The sequence below is a fragment of the Cynocephalus volans genome, chromosome 9, assembly GCF_027409185.1.
Source record: "Cynocephalus volans isolate mCynVol1 chromosome 9, mCynVol1.pri, whole genome shotgun sequence".
Lineage (NCBI taxonomy): Eukaryota > Metazoa > Chordata > Mammalia > Dermoptera > Cynocephalidae > Cynocephalus > Cynocephalus volans.
The window spans coordinates 44,441,130-44,448,823 of NC_084468.1; positions in this window are offsets into that span (position 1 = coordinate 44,441,130).

Sequence of the window (7,694 nt, forward strand, 5' to 3'; positions counted from 1 at the left end):
GGTTGCAGTCAAGAGCAGAGCTTTCCATGTTTCCATTAAACAAGTGGGATCAAGATCCTGAAGCATTTCTTTGAAGAATTGTAACAGGAGATGAAACACAGCTTTACCAGTACGATCCTGAAGACAAGGCACAATCAAAGCCATGGCTACCAAGAGGTGGAAGTGGTCCAGTCAAGACAAAAGCTGACCAGTCGAGAGCAAAGGTCATGGTGACAGTGTTTTGGGATGCAGAGGCATTTTTCTTGTTGACTTTCTGGAGGGCCCAAAACAGTAACATCTGCTTATTGTTAAAGTGTTTTGAGAAAGTCAGCCAGAGCTTGAGCAGAAAAATGCCCGGGAGGGCTTCACTACAGTCCTTCTCCATCACGAAAATGCTCCTGCTCATTCTTCTCAATAAACAAGGGCAATTTTGTGAGTTTCTGTGGGAAATCATTAGGCATCCACCTTACAGTACTGATTTGGCTTCTTCTGTCTTTTTTTGTTTTTCTAATCTTAAAAAGTCTTTGAGGGGCACCCATTTTTTCTTCAGTTAATAATGGGAAAAAGACTGCATTGACATGGTTAAATTCCCAGGACCCTCAGTTCTTTAGGGATGAGCTAAATGGCTGGTGTCATCACTTACAATAGTGTTTTGAACTTGATGGAGCTTATGTTAAGAAATAAAGTTTACATTTTTTTATTTTTATCTTTTAATTCCATTTTTCCATGAACATTTTGAAGTCCCTTTGTATATTAACTTAATTCTCCCAATAATCCTGTGAAGTGGGTAATAGTACGTCCTATTACAATAATACATGTTTTTACAGAGGAGGAAATAGAGGTACAAGACCTTAAGCAACTCGCCCAAGATGGCAGAATTAGTTGGTGATGGAACTGGGATTTGAACCCAGTTTTCTCACTTCAGAGTTTGTGCTTAATTGAAGCAAAAGAAAGTGTATTAAATAATTGATGAGAAGCCAGGGGAACCAGTCTCCAAAACAGGCAGGTACCAAGGTCCTCCAGAGAGCTGGGAAAGAACAGCAGTAGGAAAAGTCATTAGCAGAAAAGAGTCTCATCAGGATGCATAAGCCCCAGCCATTTCACTCTGTGTAAATTCCAGCCGCAGAGTGTTGGATTGGTCTAGCTCAGGTCACATGCCTCCCCTTTGGATCAAATGAAGAAGAGTGACTCCTTGTCCTTGTTGTCTATTGCTGTGCAACAAATTACCCCCAAATCTAGTGGCTAAAGAAAACAACAAACATTGATTATCTCACACAGTTTCTGTGGGTCAGAAATACAGGAGCAGCTTGGCTGGGTGATTCTGGATTTGGGTCTCTCCTGAGGTTGCTGTCCAACTGTCAGCTAGGGCTGCAGTCATCTGAAGGCTTGACTGGGGCCAGAAGATCTGCTTCCAAGATGTCTCACTCACATGGCTGGCAAGTTGGTGCCAGCTGTTGGCAGGAGGCCTCAGTTCCTCACCTCTTGGACCTTTCCGTGGGGCTCTTTGAGTCCCTCACAATATGGCAGCCCAGGGCAAGTGATCCAAAAGACAGCAAGGTGGATGCTGCCTTGTCTTTTATGACATACACTGCTATTTCTACAGTTTCTTTTTGGTTACACAGGTCAATCCCATTCAGTGTGTGGGGGGGACTATAAAGACTGTGAATACCAGAAAGTGAGGATCACTGGGGCCATCTTAGAAACCAGTTACTACATTCCTCAAAAGAAAACCAGAGCATGGTTAGGAAGGGGAATAGATGCTGCAAAGTCCAAACAAAACACCCCCCTCAACCCCACTCCAGATATCTACTAGTTTCCTACAAATAAAACGGGGAAATAATAGTATCTACTTCACAGGGTTTCCCAGAGAATTAATGCTGAGCTGAATACTTGGCACTTGTGAGCAGTAAACAGATGCTAGTTACTGATGTGGTGGTGGTTTGCTGCAGTTTTCAACTTGCTAGTCACCTTGTGGTTTAAGAAGATTTACCCAGTGAAGCCACTGTGCTTTTGCCCTAATGGGCATTTGCTTTATTCACTTCTCATAAGCTTCTTCTTCTTTTTAAATTTTAATTGACACACTGTTATACGTACTTATGGGGTACCATCTGAAGTTTTGATATATACATATGTTTCATAATGTTCAGGTTAGGATAGTTAATGTATCCATCACCTCATGCATTTATCATTTCTTTTTAGCGAATACATTCAAAAGCCTTTCCTCTAGCTATTCCGTAATACACAAAGTGTAACTGTTAACCATAGTCGCCCTACTGTGGACCAATCAGAACTTATTTCTCCTAATTGAATTTTGTCCCTGTTGGCCAACCTTCTCCTGGACTTCCGATGACCCAGCTCTGAGCACCAACTGCAGCCACAGCCTCCTCATTCCGCTCCCACCTGGTCCCACTTCGCCTCCTCTTTTCCTGAGAATGTGTAATCTACTCCATGCTGTCTTTTCTTTTCTCTTTGAATCTTTATACAGTTTCTCATTTTATCCTTCGTTATTTCTTCCTGTGATTAAATGGCTTCAATTGTGACCTGAAAATTCTGTCTGTGCCTAGATGTTAACAGGTCTTAAAAAGGAGCCCTAAAACTCTTCTCTGCCACTCCAAGCAGATGCAGAAGGGGGACTTGCTCATGTAAAACATGATCATTGTTACTATAATCTCTGACATTAATATGCCATTTTATGGTTTACAAAATAAATTCGTATTTATCAAGTGGCAAAAATCTGTCCTGGTAATGGAGTAACATCTGTTTAAATTCTAAAATCCCGCTGAAGCTACACGAAGTCGAGCTCTCGGGAATGCAACGCAACGGGCTGGGCGACGTCCTAGTCCTGATGAAGCTTGCAGTGCATATAAGGGCTACTTGCCCTATATGTAAAATCCTACACATCTTACTCTGAGAACCAATTGCTGGCAAGATTGGTAGTACCCATTGATTCATTTATTCAATTATTTTCAACAAACACTTTTAAAGAATCTACGAGGGACCACTTACTGTGCTGGATGCTGGGGCCTAGAGTTTGCAGGGTTAGGGGGGTGGTGGGGGAAGGTGAAAGAGACATTAGAATAATAATCACACAAGTATTTTATTCTGGATTTACTTCTGGTTGGTGCAGAAGGAAAAGCATAGGATGCTAGGAGAGTGTTTTATTAGAATATCTGACCTGATTACTCTGTCCCACTGCCGGAACTTGCCCTTCCCCTAGTCTGCCCCATAAGGTAGGGCTGACCCCTGTAGGCTATTTGCCAGCTCCTGCACCAGCTCACTTCCTGCTTGGCTCAGCCAATGGGGGGCACTGACAGGCATGTGGAGGGCAGGATGAAGGAGAAAAGCCAAGATAGTTCTTTTCCCTTTCCGTCCCTGCGGATGGTGTCTTCTGCATGGCGTATGGCCCCAGCTCCCACCAGATAGGTCCACTCAGGTTATGGCTTCCATCTGGTTTCTGATGCCTCTGCTCTGGTTATTCTATCTCCTTCCTCTGTCTCCCTGGCCTTGGGGTATCCCTGCTGTTGCCAATTTCAGGTTGTCCCACCATCCCCTGTTTGGCGTCTCAGTTTCTCAATCACCCCTGTAACAAATTCCCTAGAATAAATTCCCTCTCTTAAATACAGAATGGTTTCTGTTTTCCTAGTTGGACTCAGACCGATATAATTACCCTTTGTACTTTTTAACCCCAGCTACTGCATTCGCTGTAGTGCCTGTTTCTGTCATAGAGCCAGGCTGTGACTTCCTCACAGACAGTGCCTGGCTGTGCCCTGTCTTAGGTCATGGCGAAAATATGCAGCCCAGGGCTGTAGGCAGTAATGGCCAGCAGCACTGAACAGAAAGAACTCGGGTGGGACAGGGATGGGGATAACTATATTAATTTCTTCACTTGTGAGATGAGGAAACTACCCTAGAATCTCAAGTTCCCTGCCTATGAGCTCATTTCCTTTTGGAACCCACCTGTCACCTCCAGAGCCCCACCCATTACCTGAGCCCACGGGATCATTCCACACCTACTCCAAGTTCACCTGGCTTCACAGCCATCCAAGCAAGAATTATTTGTCTTTTCCCTCCTCCCATCCATAACTCCCACCCCCAAAGTGCTGTAGTTTCAGTAGTGTCCTGGGTGGGCTAGGGGGACCATAGGTGGACTGTTATTTAAGCAGAACAGAGATCTCAACAGCTAAGAGCATGATCAGAAAGCAAATCGGGAATGAAGAGCAACAGGCAGGAAGTGGGGAGGCTTCAGAGCTGCCTCTTCCAGCAGCGATTCTCTTCCATGTCTAAGCCCCCGACTCTCCCAGTCAACTGCCCAGCATGCCAAACAGCAGCAGCAGGTTTCAATCTACTAATATATTCTCTTGGTCTGGAATTGCTGCTGGGGCCAAGGAGAGGATGAGAAGCAGTCAGCATTTTCTACCAGATACCAATATTTCTCTCATCCAGACCTTTGCACAGAAAGCCTGACCTTCTCAGAAATGGCAGCCAGAAAAATCCACACTCCTCATAATCCTACAATTTCCCACTAATCAGAAGTCTAGACAAGAATGGTCTCTGCCCCCTTTCCTGTTTGCAAATCTGCCTTGACAAGCCATATCCTCCTGACAATACCATTAAAATGTTCTTTATTTGCTCTGTGGGCCTTCTGAGACTTGGTTGCTGGAAATGCTATCAGTTCCTGGATCAACCCAATTCTCCTGAAATCACGCTTTGATATTCCTCTGCTTGAATTTCATTCTCCTGAGAGGAGCTCTGTTAACAAGGCAATTAGTACTGCTTTGAATATAAGTAGAGTACTGTGGAGTTTGCAGCCAGATGGCGGGTGAGCCAAACTTGATTCAGGGTTACGGTGACTTTGGAGGGAAAGCCATTCTCACTGTAGCCTGGGCCCATTTAGACAACACAATGTGCTTCTTTAATTTGGTAAGGAAAATGATGGTGAGAGGGGTTTCAATTTCCATGCATCTAAGAGACCAGGAGAGGCTATCATTTGATTTCTACCCCTGGGTATGCTAACTACATCTAACAAGGGTTGCAAAATCACATAATGGAGACTAAGAGCAAGATCTAATTTATACATTTTTTTTTTTTTTTTCTGGGCAGCTGGCTGGTACAGGGATAGAACCTCGGACCTTGGTGTTAACAGCACCACGCTCTAACTAACAGAGCTAACCAGCCAGCTAATTTATGTATTTTAAAGTTAGCAATAGAATAACAGGGATCAATGGCTGCCAAAGAATGAAATCCCTAGCTTCTTACCTGAGGAGCTGGGAAACCCAGTACACAGAACTCACCACCCCCACCTCCCTCCAAACCCCATCCCTCCCACCCCTTACTTAGAAAGAGCTGGCAATCACAGACCCAAGGACAGTGCTACCCTCATGGTCAAAGATGGCTGCAATAACTTCCCTCCACATTTAAAAAAACAGTGTCTTCATTCTTTAAAAGCAGTACATGCTTATGTTTTTGGATTTTGGAGCCTCTGTTCTTGGGTTCAGATGCTAGAGGTTTAACTTCTCTGTACCTCAGTTTTCTTATCTGTAGAATGGTCATAATAATAGTTCCCACTTTTTAGGGTTTGGTGAGGATTAAATGAGTTTATGCATATGAAGGGCTCAGAACAGTACCTGGTATGTAATATGTGTTACATCAGTGTTGGCTATGGAAAAAAATTATTTTTTAAAAGTTTAAAAATTCAAACATTATAAATGGATATATAGTGAAAAGTAAATATTCTTTTTACCTTTGACCTGCAGACTACTAGTTTTCCTCCCCAGAAACAATCTCTGTTACCAATTTATCATGTACCACTCTAGAGATATTTAAGTACATTCATTCATAGATATAGATATTTGATAGATACGCACAAACGGAGAGAGAGAGAAAGCTATAGATACAGATAACTCCAAATTTAAAACAACAACAGTACCTGCTGTTGCACTTAAACTGTATGTGTTGTGCACATGCTCTGGTCTGCACTTTAAAACATTTTACATTGAAAAGATTTGCTGTAAATCAAAAAAGAAAATTGACAATGAAAAGGAGGCTCCTTATCCATCCCTGTAGATCCAGCTCATTCTTCTTACCAGTTGCATAGTATCCCCTTTGTCTGAATGTGGGTGTGGAGTGACTCATTTAACCAGGCTCCTGTGGATGGGGAATTAGGGTGTTCCCCCTCCCCCTTTGCTCTAGCTGCTGTGGCCCCTATCCTGCAGTTCTTTGCCTTCCCCTCATCCCAGCGAAGTGGGAGAACCCTTCATAAGGAAGTTGATGAAGATCTCCTCATGTCTCCTAAAAAGATCAGGGCTCCGGAAGGGACCCAGGCAGCTTCTAGCAGCAGGATCCAGGCTGCTGCCCCTAAAGTCCAAAAAAGAAAGCAATGCAGAACACCTGGGTTCTGGACGTACAAAAGTTTATCAAGTTTTAAAGTGGATTTAAATGATCTTCAGGCTATTTTTCAGAAAGCTTCCCAAGAAGATATATTTTGGATGTGCATGTAATTATAGACTATTGACAGATTATAGTCTGCATATATATTTTCACACTGAGCTTGTTTTTTTTTTTTTTTGGCTTTGGGGAGCCCACATACTTACACAGCCATTAATCTCACTTTGTGATTTAGTTTTGTTTGTTTTTTTTTTAAGTTGCTGTAAAAGAACACTTAATTTTAGCACCACAATAATGATGGCTCTGGAAAACAGTCTCTCCACACCCAACAGACTTTGAAATACAGTAATTTCAGGTATAAATAACAATGGGCATGTTAGAGTATTGTCCAAAGATGCAATAAATACATCATGAAGGAAAAGTTGCATCTCAATTTCTCTCCACAGTGGGAAACATCTTCCTTTGAAAGCCAAGCCTTGAGGCAAAAATTTGAATGTTGGTGAATTTGTTTGAAATAATCAAAAGGTCATCTGGGAGGCAGCTCCGGAATAACCAAAGGTCAAGCTTTTCAGCCAGATGGGCTTGCACATGACCCCAGCTGGCGGTTCCCTCTCCTGAGCCGTGCAACCTGGGCTACTTGACCTCCATCCGCCTCAGCGACCCCAGCTTTGAAACGGGGATCAGGTGAGAGAAGTGAGAACGCTGTGAATGAGCCAGGCAGGTAGTAAGCACTCAGTACACGCTCATCCCTTAAAGGGCCGACAACACCGTTTCTAAGCCCCTTGGAGCCCATGAATGACGGAAGAGACCGGCCGCCTTCCTGTCGCTCTTTCCTTTTAAATTTTGTCTCAGTGGAATGAGTTGGGGAGCCGGGGCCCCCGACCTCTCAAAGGGCCGTGTCTGTGGGTCGCTGATGTCTGGGAGGCCCATTAGTCTGAAATGGGGTCCCGCCAAGTTTTCATATGGTTTTCATATCACCAGGCTTGTTTTGACTTCTGTGAGCTTTCTCGCCACGGTGCCTCCGGAGGACAGGACACGCGGGCGACCTGGAGCCAGGGCTGCACATGCAGAGGCGGCGGGGTGCAAAGAAAGGCCAGCGCCCCCCGGGCCGTCTCCAAGCCCCCCTTCCGAGCCCCCAGCCTCCGGAGGACTCAGTCTTGTCTGCTCTTTCTTCCCAGGGGACACAGCGGCGGGAGCTTCTGGCAGACGAACAAAAGCCATTAGCAACGTCTGGTCTGGCGCGGGCGGCGGGTGACCTGGGCTGGTTCCCCCATCCGCTGCCCTTCGGCAACTGCCCCCCAGCTCGCTTCCAATTTGGGCAGCGGGTTGTC